At 47.7% G+C, this 15,168-nt stretch overlaps 1 pseudogene; it reads left to right on the forward strand.

Annotated features, from left to right (window-relative positions):
• The first annotated feature begins 14,059 nt into the window (after positions 1 to 14,059).
• Positions 14,060 to 14,947, forward strand: LOC148323939 (zona pellucida-like domain-containing protein 1; annotated as a pseudogene).
• Positions 14,948 to 15,168: the final 221 nt, after the last annotated feature.

The raw sequence follows: 15,168 nt of genomic DNA on the forward strand, positions 1-15,168 counted from the left end.
TAGTGAATGATTAGCGCTGAAGTAATTCTAAATCGATAAAACAAAATGACACCAGAACGCAAAAGTGTAACGATCATCCTGACGCATCTTTACGTCACCACTCAAGTGGAAGGAGGGACTGACTGATTGGCAACAAGAGTTCCCCAAAGCACATCTGGCGGTGAACGCGCCTGAGAGCGTCTTGAGATATGAGGTGGCGGCGGCGGCGGCCCATTCCATCATGGCTGCCGGCGGCGGCGGCGGCCCATTCCATCATGGCTGCCGGCATCTTGAGTGATGAGGTGACAGCGGCTCAAGCGGCAGCGCGCCAACCAAACTCCACCCTCGCTGTTTCCTTTCCGCACGCTCGCTGATTCGTCGCAACTTGTTGCTTGGCTGGCGGACGACTAATCATTGCAATTGTGTCACACTTGCATCATGACGCGCATTTTTGAGGCGGAGCAAACAAACAGCGAAGAGCAAAATCAATGCTTCCGTTGTCGTCAGCTGCGGGACTTTCAATTTCTCGATGTGTTTCTGGTTATTTCAAAATAAGTTTATATTTGAAACTTTAACCGTAGCTCCTTACATGAACTCTTTGGCTGCGTTGAAACCACGAGGCCGAACCTCGAAGCAGACTCTTGAACCGCGACTTTTCCCTCCGACTCTGACTCCAACCCGATGGCGCACGCCTGACCCACAATGCTAACCCACCCTGATTGTTCCGCGAACGGCAAATCCTCAGCCCCATCCCAACTTTGAACGCAATCTCGGCTCCTGTGACCTTTCCCCTACTCTGAACGCCTCAACTTACGACATCCCATAATAAGTCGGAACGATGCCCAAGTCTCGCCTCGACGCCAACCGCTAAGTCCTGAGAGACTCGTTAAAGTGAAAACAATTTTTACTCCATTTGATGGAATCAAAGTTTTCGTCAGAATTGTAACACTTCCCATGTCAACAACAACAACTACACAAGTACTCCGTCGACGGAGCGATCTGATTGGTTGAATAGCCAATTTTTTTTTTTTGGAGCCATTTCCGTTTGAGGAAATTCGATTCCAAACCTTTTTCTCCGTCTCGAATGACGTGATGGCTTGTTAAAAAGTGGTCAGTGCACAACACGTGTTGGGGGCCTGGGGGGCTTTTTGGGATGGGTGGGGGGGGGGGTGGGGGTTGGGAATCACACCTCCTCTCATGTGAGCGGAAGAGGGAAACATGTTTTAATTACCACACTTGACCCAGATCAGGGCTGAGGAAACCATTTTTCTTCCCCTCCTGGCCTGTAACGAGCTCAACACACACACACACACACACACATTCTAGCAGAGGTAGCAAAAGTGCTGACACTACAGAAATAATCAATGAAAGTGAATATTGACTATCAATGCCCTGTTGGACAATTTAGGGTTAGGGTTAGGGTTAGGGGTAGGGTTGGGATAGGGTTAGGATTCGGGTCAAATTGTTGAAAAAAAAAAAAAGTAAAGTTTAAAAAAAAAGTTACCAAAAAAAAAAAAAAAGCTGTCAAAAAGTTTCAATTAAAAAAAAAAATTAAAAAAAAGTAAAAAAAAATTACTATAATTTTTTTAAAAAAGTCATCAAAAAACAAAAAAAGCTGTCAAAAAAAAGTTATAAGAAAATAAAAAAGGTCATCAAAAAAATAAATAAAAATAAAAAAATGAAAAAAAAAGGTATAAAAAAAAGGAGTTAGTAGGGTTAGGTTAGGGCTAGGGTTAGGGTTAGGGTTAGGGTTTGGGTTTGGGTTTGAGCCAGATCAGGGTGGAGGAAACCATTTTTTCCCCTCCTGGCCTGTAACGAGCTCAACACACACACAAACAGCCTAGCAGAGGTCGCAAAAGTATTGACACTCTGTACTTAAATAGAAGTAAACTACTTGTCTAAAAAATACCAGTTAAAGTAAAAATACTAATTTAAGTCTTGTACTCAAGTCCAGACTCTGAATTGCTCTGAAGTACGAAAAATAATCAATGAAAGTGAATGTTGACTATCAATGCCCAGTTGGACAATTTGAAAGAAAAAAAAAAAAGAAAACTTCTCTCCACACAAAATTGTTGCACCACTTTAGATGATCAACATCAAATTTGGTGAATGACAAAAAAAAAGGACCACAGGAAGGAATTGTTTGAGTTTTTTCTTTTTCTTTACTAAAGTTCAAAACAAATATTTCAGGCAGGTTGAGAAACTTGGAAAATGTTCCAGTAACAAAGTAGTTGCACTTGATTACTTTCCACCAGCGCACGGCACGTGTCACGTCGTTGATGTAATTAGACATTTTTCAAGCGCCGCACTTCACATAAACAGAAATTCAATCCACGTCGCGCAGCCACGGCTCTTTTTTCTGCGCTTTTACAGCCTCCTGCGTTTATTCTCCCCCAAACAATCTCGGCACTACGCGCTCGCGGCCCACAACCAAATTCGTTTGTGCCCGTTCAAGACACCAAAATAAACGGCCCGCGTTTGCTCCCAAAAGACGTTTTACGAGGGCGGCTGCGGCCGCATTGACAGGAAGTTGCCCGCTCCAACGTTGGAGGGCGCCGACGTGGAAATGAGCAAACGTGACAATTCACGAGACAAAAGAGCAAGACAGCGAGACCTCCGCCAAGGCCAGAAGATAAAGTAAAACTCCGCCACCGACCCAAAACTTCAAGTTAGCAAAATGAACGCTCTGAACAATCCTGAGAAATTGAAAGGATTCTTTTTTTGAACTTCTAACTTGAACCCGAACCCGATTCCAAAAACCAACCCCAACTTGAAGCCTTCTGAAAACAAAATTTTAACCACGACTGCGTCCCTGACCCCTTTTTTGAAAGGCCAACTCTGGAAAGCTCGACGAGTTCATATTTGTCCGGACTTTGACTTTGAATCTGCGAGGAGTCGCTCGGTGTAAAGCGGCTGCCGTAAAAGTCTTGATTTACGAGGCCGACGGTGCGTCGACAGACTTGCAATTTCCTGTGCGAGAAAACACTCACTCAATCCACGCGCAGGGGGAGACTCTTCAAGAAAACAAAAAAAAGAAAGAAAGAAACAACGGGCGCTCCGAAAAGGAATCGTCACAAACACAAAATGTCATTCGAATTCACTCGCTCCTTTTTTTTCCCCCCCAAAGAAAAATCATTTGATTGACTTGCAATTTCCCGGCAAAATCCATAAACGATGTCGCCGGCGACGAGGCGTGCCTCATAAATAATCCCCGCGTTCTTGAAAACACATGGTCAAGCCTGAACGAGCCATTTGGCATTTTGCACTCCGAGCGCTGACGCCGACGCCAATCCGGCAGCGGCAGCCGTCAACGGACCTGAAAGCACCACCGCAATCGCCTCGACGGATTAAGAAAAGACAAACAAAATGTGCTCGTTGAACGCCTCCCTCCCACTTTGCGAGAAAGTTCAAAGAAGAAAAAAACGGTTTCACTGACTGACAAATGAGGAGCCACGCCCCCAAAAGGAACACAAAGTCGGCACATTGGGCCTCAATTTCACGTTCAAAAGATGCTCGAGGTAGAAGATCACATTTTGTACATTTTTGGGGAGGGTTGTGAGAATGTTGACAAATAGCACACACACACGCACACACACACGCACATTGGCGGAGACCACCCAGAAGGACGCGAGCTGTCAATCATGTCTGCCGGAGAATAAACAACAGCAAGTTTGATTTTGCAGCAAGCTTTTTGTCCGTTCAATTTTCGTATCGTTGAAATGTTTGATCAACTTCCTTTCTGGACTTTCACACGCGTTTTCTTTCATTTTCGGTCACGCACACGCGACACGTGTGTCTCATGGCATCAATTGAGTCTCCTCAGACACTTTGAGGTGAGCTAATTCAATTAGTGAGGCGCTTTCAAGTGGCCTTCATAAACACACACACACACACACACGTGCATAAACAGAACGTGTGCGTGTGTGTGTGTGTCTCCAGGGCAAACTTGTCTGTCAGCACGGAGGCTTGAGCTCAGGCCTCATTATAAGCCTTCTGGCCATGCAACACACACACACACACACACACACGCACACACACACCTTTAACACCAGCCCAAAACATGACCCGCTGACCTGGTGTCGTCCGGGTCCAGACTGCGGTCATGTGACTAATCCAAGGAGATTTTCAGGGCGTAAAACATCATCATTAATAGAGAAAAACACAAAGGACACACGACGTCATCAAGCGCACACACAAAAAGGACACACACTCACTCTCACACACGCGTGCTGTCAGCTGGACGTCGACGCACGTGAACGAAAAGAAAATCGTAAAACAAAGGTCGAATCTCTGGTTGAATATGTGCCAGTCCTTCCAAAAATGAAAAAAAAACAAAAAAAAGAATTCAGAGACAGTTTTAGTTCAGATGTTTCAAAATCAAAGAAAATGAAAAAAAAGTGAAAAATAAATTTTTCCGATATGAAATATTTTTTATAGGAATCATGAACAGGTCACACGGAGCAATTGACATTTTTGGTGCACCAAAGAAACCAGGACGACGAAACGCTCGCCCGCACACACCAAAGAAGAAGAAATGTGGAAATGTTCAAAAGTGGCCTCGGTGACTGCTTGGCATTAGCGTTTAATTGAGTTCCAAAAGTTCTCTTCACTTCTCCCGAGTGCACTAACTCAATTGACATCTTTTAGTCCGCGGGCTACAACGGCGGCCTCCCGCCGCGTCCACCCTTATTTTCTTTTCCTTGTGCCTGCGTTCGGCCCTCCTGCTTCAGGTTCGGAGCCCCGAGGACAAAAAGAAAAATCACATGAAATCACCGTGGCCCGAATCGTGGGCCTAAAACATGACCCTGAGGAACGCCAAATTGAAATTGGAATCCAAAGTGAAAGGGCCGAAAACGTAAAAAGGACGAACCTCTTTCAACGTTAAATCGGCCAAACTTTTCCGTCTTTCTCGGCCGCAGCGCACCTGATCCAAACGATCGGGACGACCTCCACGCTTCCTCAGAGCTGGCCGACGATCTCAACAAAAAAAATGGTTCAAAGGTCATTGGCGTCACTTGTGATGAAGTCGTCGCGTTCATGGAGAGGAAACAAGACAGCTCGAAGATTTTTCATCAAATGTTTTCAGCAAACTTGTTCTTTCCGAGTAGTTTGAACAAAGACTTGAAGTCCATCAAAGTTGCAAAAAGGCTGCTGGCCCTTGCGCTTACTTCACCACTTAAATTCAAGTCGTGCCTACAGCACCATCTCCTGGATCCGGTGGGGCACTGCACCGCTTGCCCCTCCATCCAAAATCACCACTTATCCGACCGAGTCACGGAGGAGAAAAGAAAAAAAACTTTGCGGTGCTCCGCAATGTTGGCGTCCGTCACGCAACACTCGCCAGGCAAACACGCAAATTCTCAGGCTGTAAATCGTCTCCGAATCCCGCGGCTCAATTTCACCGCGTTGTCGGCGCGTTTCATTTCATTTCCCAAACTGCCGTGTCCAAAAATTCAAACGCAATTTTGACACGTGAACGTCAATGTCTGGTTCTTCATGCGAGGGTCGGAACAAAACATCCAAGTTTGTCCTTCAAGACTGGAAAAGAAAAACAATCTCACGGAAGTGAGGAGGTAGATCGTTGCAACCGGGTCGGATTGTGCGCCGAGAAATTTATCGGAAGTAGGAAGGTTGGTGGGTCGATTGCTGGCGAACCGCTCGTTGCTTTTGCGAACCGCTCGCCGGCGTCTGTTTGTCGTTGACTCGGTGTTGACGGGTCGACGCGTTTATGCGCCGGCGGGACCGGTGCGGCCGGAACGCGAGCCCGCCGCGATGAGTGAATAAAAAAAGCAAGCGGCGACAAGGAAAAGACAAGATGAACATGCAGTTGAAGGCAAGTCTTTCATCGGCGAGTGGCAACAAATAAACGGCATTCAAAGACGACACCCGCCCGGACGACCGTTCCGGGAATTCCTCGTGGGGTCTCGCGGGGGGTTGGCGGATCCGGTGTCGGGCGGAGCGACGGGGCGCCCGTCCCGAGAGACCCAAAAGGAAAGGTTACCCCGTCGACAGCTGGGGGCTAATCTGGAGCTCACGAAAAGCCAAAAGCGCCAAAAATGTCCACGTTGGCTTCAAGTTGACATGAAAATCGATTTGCTTTTGCGAAAGCTCCAACAGCGAGCGTGACCTCTGCCGGTTCCCCGGCAAAAACGTTGGGGCGTGAACAACTCCAATTTCCTTCGGGGCTCATTATGTCTTTAATGTCAATGTGCAAAAGAGCTCAAGCGCCCCCCCAAAAACGCAAAGAGGACCGCTTCTCAGTCAACTCTGAAATCAGCGTTTGTGCGGCGACTGAACGTCGGAAGTTGACCCTGAACACGACGCAGATGAATGCGTGCAAACGCCAGATGGTTCTTCCAGAATGTCGGTGGGCTCGTTGTGGCGCGGCGAGTGGCTTCTGACTTCCTTCGCGACAACTGCGAGAGGGGGGGGGGGGGATGCTCCCAAAGGTCCACGCGACCACTCCTCACACTTTAAATTCTCCCCCACCGAGATGAGCTCCGGATTGTCGAGCTTGTCGGCGTCATCCGCCTTCACCTTCCTGCAATCGGCCACTGCGGGGGGGGCGATCCTCACGATCGCTCAGCCGTCAGAAAGAACCCACTCGAACCCTCGATGCATCCCGAGTGAGGTTCTCCAGCCCCAAAAAACGGACTTTCCTTTCTCAGAGTGTGCCGACGGGCCTGCAATCGACGGCGCTTACAGTACAGCAATCTCCCTACTTCCGATTCCACTACCAACCTACAAACTGACAGTTTGACTCGCTGCCAACATTTTGAATATCGAGCTACCTTCTTATTGGCCTTGCTATTTCACTTCCAACAAGCCTCCAACCCGAATTCACCTTCCAACAATCTACCTGTAATACAAACCTTCAATCTACCTTCATATGAGTCAACCTCCCTGAAATCCGAATCCCGACAAGTCTACCGTCTCACTACCTTTCTTCGACCTATTTGACAATCTCCGACCCTTCTACCGACTTCCACGCAATCCAACAATCGAATCTTTTCTCTGCCTAATGAACTCAGTGACAGCTCAAGCTCATCAGGACGGTGACAGCGGGTGGTGGTCGCTCGAGCTGTCGTAGCCGTGACCTTCCCGACGGGAGGGCCGACTGGGAGTGAATATTGCAACACACACACACACACGCGCGCAGAGTCACACACCAGGTTTTTAACACTTACACACGCCCATGTGCTACATGCCAGCTCTGTACACAGTAGCATTTTGAGTTAGCGCATTCTTTTTCAGGAAAAGGTTTCTCACGCACACGCACACACACACACACACGCCTGCTGTCCCTTTTGTTTTGGGGGCAATTAGCGCGGGGGGCTCTCTCGTTAGCGAGCCATTGTAGCATTAGCGCATTGTCCTAGCCGCGTTAGCGCTGTCACACTTCAGCTCTGAGGGGGAAAAAAAACTAAAGAAAGCTGAGGAGGACATTTGCCTGCTTTTTATAATAATGTTGCGGGTTAGAAAAAAAACGGCAATTTCGACTGAGGTGGCTTAAAAAAATATAACACAATATTGGGGCAACTAAATATTTGCTCATCTTGTTCAAAATTTCATATCGACCTCAGTTCAGCCGACATTACAAGATTCATTCTGTGAACATTTTTTTTTACCTTTTGATTCAAAGGAAGAAAAATATCGAGATTTAAAGAAAAAAGTATCTATCTGTCTGTGAAAAAAAATCTTGAGTCCAAAAATATTTTCAAAAAATAAAACGGAAAGCAAGTCAACATTTTGAGCTCCATTTTAAACTGTTTTTTTTTCCTAAACATGGTTTAATTTGACCCGCTTGTTCAAGACACAGAATTTGATTGTCACGTTGTGATTGCCCCCCACCACTAGAGGGCGCCCCTGGTAGCACTTGGAGCACTCTTTGGCAATGGCAGCCATACGCCACAATCAACTTGTTTATAGAAAGGCCTATAAATACTTTGCTAGGCTAGCTACGCTATGTCACCGCGCGCCCTTTAAAACAAAAATACTTAACGTACGTGCGGCATTTAATGTCGCCATAGCTGCGGAACGTCACAACCGCTAGAAGGGCCATTAGCTTGGAGCTAACGTTTGTGCATGTGGCAAGGTGTTGGGTGTCATGTTCAAGCATTAGTTTCAAGGTCACACACACATGCAGGAGAGGAGTGTGTGTGAGCGTGTGTGTTTGTGTGTTGGGGCAGTGTTGAGGATGGTAATAGCTGCGTTGACAGACATGAGCGACCAGCTGAGCTTGAATCCGCAAAGTTGCTCACTCGGAGAGAAACACGATTAAGGATTACGGCAAATGTTGACGACAGATGACCTGATTATACCTTGTTGGGGTTTTTTTTTTTTGTGTTGTTGTTTTTTTTCCCCCTCTAAATTCAGGACAACACGCCACAATCCTGATTGCGAGTTGCCAATTTTCTTTCTTTGATTTCTTTCGGGGTTACGGCCCAATCGCAAGAAAAATTGATGCTGTACACTATTATCAGAATTGTTATGATTTGTTATTTTGAATTACTTTTAACTTTTATGACCATGAAAAAACGAAAATTCTAACACACGACTAATTAGTAGTGTACATGACACATATTTAGAACTGTAAAAAAAAAAAAATCCACCATATGAAATGAAAGTGACGCAAAATTTAATATTAAAAAATAGAGCTCTGACTAAATTAATAAGATCAAATAAAATGAATTTAAAGATAAAAGTATTGCACATTTTTGCCATTTACTTTGATTTTTTTTGGCTAATTGGGAAATAATTCAAATTAAAGATACAATTACTGAGGTGTATTTTTTAAATGACCTTAATTACTCCCATTTGCTGTTTATTAAAAATATTATTTAGTTTCTTCTTTGACTAAATGAAAGAAAATGTTCTCTAAAATATAATAATGTCTAAAAATAACTAAACATGTATGACCATTAAAAGACAAACCAAACATTTAAATTATTAAATGATCATGACTGACTAAATGAATGCATTTCATTTCCATAATTATTGAAATGAAATGATTCTAAAAGTTCCGCACACGCAGCTTATGTCGCCACCTTTGATGTTTTCATTTGATTTTGAATTAGAAGTAGCAGAAAAAAATGCAATTTCAAGTCAAACATCAAGATTGATTGCTTTTCCTTGGGGGAGGTCAGTTGCCCTTGGTGACCTTTTGGCTTTCTTTTGCTTTTTTTTTTTCCTCTGCAAGCGCAGAATTCTTCCAAAAAGCTCGTCAGCCTTGTCGTACCTTGTAAGACGAGCGTGTGGTTTTAGTGGCGGTCGGTCATGCACGCCAGATACGCGACACACGCACACACACACGCACACGAACGTGCTCGCTATAAAAAGCCGGTGAGCCATCGCTGATGCACGCTAATGTGTTCATTACAACAGGCTTTGTGTTTCCGTGCGAGCGTGTGAAGCCGAGAGGTTTCAGCACCTCGCTGATCTGCGGTCGCACGCGCACGACGTTGTGGGTCACGATGGAGCGATTTGTTCATTGACAAACGTCTGTAACGGGATCAACAAGTCGTTCGCGATCGTCGACGAATTCCAAAGTTACTGGAACGCTTTTGGTCGCCGGCGTCAAATAAATTGAAATCCAAAAGCATCATTCCAGGAAAAAAAAAAAAGAGAACAGACCTCTCGAGGAGACTGACCACTTGGATGCATTTTCACAAAAAGGAAATTGACCATATTTGGACGTAGGAAGCCTTTTTTTGTGGTTTTGTTTTTCTGTTGTTGTTGGCTTGTGATTTTGGGAGGTTGTTTGTCTGTTTGCTTGTTTTGTTGGTTTATCACGTACTTTGGATGGATTGGTTAGTTATTCGGCTTCGATGGGTTTGTCACGTTGCTTGTTTGTTATTTTATTACTTGCTGGGTTGTTTTGTTCCGCCGGTTGCTGAGCAATCATTTCTGTGCCTTGGCGATGAAATGTTTCGTGTTTGAATGATCGCTGATGAGTGCTTGTCTGTCATGAGGGTGGTGATGGCGCACGCGCGCGCACGCACGCGCACGCACACACACACGCACGTGTCTATTGTAGCAAGTTGCGCGTGTTTAGTTTTGCATCCGTGTTGTTTGTCCAGCTGCTTGGAGGGACCTGGTCCTGATCCGGCCGTGTTTCCACAGCTGCTTCTGGATCAGAACAAGCTGCTCCCTTTCGCCAAGGTGGACCCTCAAGATGTCACACCCCCCCTTCATTACTCGGCAACGCTTAGAACTTTCGACAAAAGCAACGTTCTCTATTAAATGGAAAACGATGAAGGTCAAATCTGAAATTTGTACTCAGGCTCAGGAGCAACAAGTCGTCGTCCTTGACGCTGACAAACTCGGCCTGAGGGAGATAATGAATGTTTAGGAGGGATTGCTCCAAGTTGTCCAACCAAATTTGGTCGTGACGAAGGGCAAATGCGGTGCCAGGCGGGGGGGGGGGGGGGACAAATTGAAATGAAAAGAAACAAAATGGGTTTGATTGATTGGTTAGGCGCTCACCAAGGTGCTACTGTTTTCTTCCGATTGCTGAGCGAGCAGATGCTGACCTCCAGATGTTCTTCCAAGGGACCCCCCCCCTACCCCCCCAATCTCGCCTTCGTCCCCGCGGCATTCTGAGGCTCATCCAGAGACCCGCAAGACTTTTTATTTACTGCACGCGGATACGCGAAGGTCAGACGTGTAAAGCGCGCCTGATGGCTTTCCCAAATGGAAACACTCCCGTCACCCTCGCCGGACATCTGGCTTTGTCGGACGGGGGCAACGGGAACGGACTCGTCCGGGCCGGGCGCCACGCCGCGATTCGTCCCGTAAAGGGCCCTAGCCCCGCCCCTCCGTCCCTCCTGAGTGGCGTCCAGTGAGTCGTTCGCCTCGGACGCTTTCTCTTCCCGTCCGGCAGCTCGTTTCCTCTTCGGATTATTTAGAGTGGGCACACGAGTGTGAATCAGTCGCTGTCGTCATAGAAACAGCTGCTGAAAATATTTGGACAATGTCCGCTTGCCACCGAGCGGCGGGGCCCGAACGTTGAGTTTTCATTTGGGTTTGTTCAAGGTCGCAAACGGCGGCAAAGACGTTCAGCGGATGTTCGCAATCACAAACAACTTTTTCTTGTGGCCAGGAAATTTTGAAGGTGTTCAAAATGTCATTGCCACAAGAAAAAGTGTTTGCGACTTTTAAAAGGTCTTAGCGAGCTTTTAGGACCTTGAAAGAAGTCTGACAAATTCAAACCTTTTTTTTTTTTTGGTGCAAACATTTGCACTTTTTTTTGCCAATCGAGTCGCTGCGGCGTCAATGGAGGAGTCCGCCATAAAAACACGACGGCACCGCGCAGCGTCGCGTTTGTAATTGGTCGCAACATCCTCGTCGCTTTCATTGAAAATATTAGCGTGGGCTCTCTTGAGCGCCGCCTGCCTCCAGACTTGCAAAACAAAAGTTTTTGGCGGCACATCATGTGCGGTTGCTTTGGAGGGTTCAAAGGTCGACCACCTGAAACCGGAACATCAAAGCGACCGCAAGTCGGGGGAGCCGGACAAATCATTAGGAACGCGCACACACAAAACGTTGGCAACACTTCTCGAGCGGCAGCTCAAAATTTCAAAACGCAACCGCGATAATCTCGTCGCTCACCGACGACGATAAACGGCATTCGGATTCCGATTCGGGTCGTTTATCGTTGGCTTACTCGTTACTTTAAAAATTGGAAGGACGTGCCGGTTGGCCGTTCCATTTCGGTCACCAACTTTGTTTTAGTTTTTTTGTTCCCTCGCTTGGCGCTCCGGCACGGCGGGTGTCGGCCAACGCTGTGGCGGGCAGGCGCGGCGAGCGGCGCACGTACGCCTCGGCTCCGTCCCGTCGGATTCCGCAAATAGATTTTGCAGAGTAGGCCCAAATGAAATCTTAATGCCAGCCCAAAAAATAGGAACGACCTCTGACATGGCAGCCATTTTCGCCAAAGGTCAAAGCTCGGCTGGGATTCGAACGTGCGACCGGTCGACCGTCATGGCGGAATTTGGGGTTCTCTGGTTTCCGATTTTAGTTTGAGGTGAGGAGGCGGCAGCTGGTGACTTTGTGACGTCGATTTGTTGCGTTTCGTGCTTTTTGTCGGACAACTTTTGGGATCTCGTTTATTCCTTCGCTGCATTTGATTTCATCGTGAAACAGATTCGACAAGTCAGTTGGAACGCGCACGACACAATTGAGGTACTGTGTCCACCGGCACACACACACACACACACACACACACGGTGTGTCGCATTAAATCCAGACGTGCGGCTGACACCTTGGACCACACTTTAATTTGCTGCATTTGAAAACACACACGCAGTTTTCGTGTGAGTGTTTTTTATTTTTATGAGCTGTGGCTTGAGCCCATCCTGCCGCAGCTCAAATCAGACCATCCGGCTGCTGTGGACGAGCCCACCGTGCATACACCTGCTGCACACACACACACACAACAATAACACGGGCTTCCACACATGGCCCATCCATCACCGTCACAGCCTGACCCAAGAGACCTGCGCCTGCTGCTGTGTGTGCAAGGGGAGGAATGGACTCACACACACACACTTTTTTACACACTGTCTTAGAAATGTTCGTGTCACACGTTAACCACTGCGCTGTATTATCAAACTATTACAAAGTAACGTGTGTGCGTGATGAACATATCTGCTTCAACAGCTGGGCCCAACAGTTGCCCTTGTACATGCATGAAAGGACCACTGTGTGTGTGTGTGCGTGTGCGTGTGCACGTGTGTCGAGCATGAAAGAGAAAGGCTGCAACAGGCCTAGCTAACAACTATTCAGAGCCTCGTAAATCGGTGCTGCGACGTTGTAGCGCAACTATTGCACGCGCGTGTGTGTGTGTGTGTGAAGGAAAGCAGACATGCACTTGTCACACTATCCTGTTGTTGATGCTAAGTTCTTGTCTTGTTGCTAAGCTACACACGCACGCACACACAAAATGACCATGGTGATTTTTGTTCTATGGTTACCATCACCTTCGTTCTGTAGTTTTGAACTTCTTCATTATTTTTCCCAGTTATTCTTTTTTATTTCAAATTTATTTTTCGTAAGATTATGACGTAAAAAAATGCACAAATATGACTATGTTTTAAAAATTAAGTCTTTTTTTCAAAAGTTAACGTCAACGTTAAAGTCAAAGTCAAATTTCCAGCCAAGAAAAAAAAAATCATTTGTTCATCATTTTTCTAAAAAAATGAACGCTTTGGAATATTTCGAGTCGTGTATTTTTGGATATAAAAGGTTATTTTTCTGGTTGTCATGTTACGAGAAAAGACAAATGGATTCAATTATTGGGGCGTTTTTTGTGGCACCTTTCAAAGTTTGCTCTGACTCGTCTTCAAGGATCATCGTCATGGTTTTGGTGGCTTGTGCGGGATTCCGTTACCGTGGCGACAATACACCGATCCAGTATCGCTCTGCTCTTTGACCAGCGCACGACGCGCGACAAGTCAGTCCCGAAGGACTTTTTTCCAAGTAGGTCCTTTTCTGAGAATTTTCGGCCTCGTGCGAGTGTTAAGAAACAAAAAAAAAAAGATCCCCTGACGCCAGTTTCATACATTCCAGGTCAGAAAGTTACACGGAAAAGAAAAATCAGCCCGCGGCACCAAATTGAGCATTCGACACAAAATGAGGTTGACAAGTTTATCGTAACAAGTCCCACTTTTTTTTTTTCTTTTCTGCCATCGAAATGACCACTTTGCTTCAAAGTTTGAGTTTCGTTCGCTCAATTCTGTCTCAAACTTTTCTCATTGTTTTGACTCCTTCAAAGTTAGCGCGGCGCGTCACCAACTTTGAGGTCAACGGGGAGGCGTCGTCAAAGTCTTTTGTTTCGTGGGTCACGGACGGAACACCTCGGACGGCTTTGAGCGCTCAACTGCGCATCTCCAAAGGCGGGAAACCCAATCTGCAACTTTGCCGCACTTTCTGTTTTTCGGGACAAGCCACGTGCTTCGGATCTCAGGCGCTCGCCCCACGCCGGAGCTCGGCATCCTCGGCTTGACCCGGTTTTGGGCCAATCCCCGAAGACGCTCGCCTATAAAGACCAACGTCGTCGGAGCCGAGCTGAAGCGCAAGCATGAAGATCCTTTTCACGCCGGTGTGCACGATCGCGAGAAGTCGTCCGCGGTCGTCGTCCGACTGCGGCGGCGACGCCCGGCGCCCTGGACCGGACGACATCACCTCGGCCGTCGTCTACACGGACTACAACGACTCCCTGCTCATCCTCAACCGCGTGCCGGGCCACCGTGGACGAGTCGGCGCCGCCGCCGGTGGTCCGCTTCGCCTTCCCGCTCAACTGCGGCAGCACCTTCCTCCCCACCGGCACCGGCGTCTTCTCCGACTTCCAGACGGTGAACGTCAGCGGCGTCGTGCGCTCGGTGGATCCCACCGGCGGGACCGTCACGTACAACGCCGAGCTCGCGCGCACCCCTTAGCGTACGTCATCAACAACACGCAGATGGAGGTGTCGGCGTCCTGCGTCGTCATCCAGGACAACAACGGCAGCTTGACCATGGAGCTGTACGGGGACGCCGACTACACGGAGCCTCTGGCGATCCCCCCGGCGGGCCGACATCCACGTGACGGGCCAATACCACGTCCTGCCGGACCGCTGCTACGCCTCCATCTCGCCGCTCCCGTCCAACTCCGGCTTCGTCAACCTGTTCGTGCCGTGCTCACGGGACCGGCTCACCACCGTGGTGCAGAACGGCGAGAGCCAGAGTGCCCGTTTCCACTTCATCGAGCAGCAGAACCGGACCGTGTCCACGTACTACCTCCGCTGCATCACGCGCTTGTGCCAGACCAGCACCCGCGCCACCTTCACGCGGTGCCGCCGTACGCCATCACCTCCCCGATGCTCATCACCAAGACCGAGAGCGGCGAGTCCAAGGAGGAGACCCCCGCCGTCGGTGTGCTGGCGTTCGCCTGCGCCGCTGCTGTCTTGTACAAGAAGTTAAGGAACTAAGGAGACGCCCCCCCAAAAAAGAGCCAAAATGGCGGCTCGCTCATTCGCGCCCTGACTGTGAACCGTCTTTGACGGAGCGTAGAATCTCTGCAAATGAAAAAACTAAACGCAAAATGTGGATGTTTGGAAAGCAAAATCAAAGTGCCTTTCAAAGTATTACGTCGCCATAATTTAGAGAGAATATCTTTTTTTGAAGCCGAACCTTGAAACGACAGATGATG

The sequence above is a fragment of the Idiotropiscis lumnitzeri genome, chromosome 14, assembly GCF_059441095.1.
Source record: "Idiotropiscis lumnitzeri isolate Australia: NSW breed Sydney's pygmy pipehorse chromosome 14, RoL_Ilum_1.0, whole genome shotgun sequence".
Lineage (NCBI taxonomy): Eukaryota > Metazoa > Chordata > Actinopteri > Syngnathiformes > Syngnathidae > Idiotropiscis > Idiotropiscis lumnitzeri.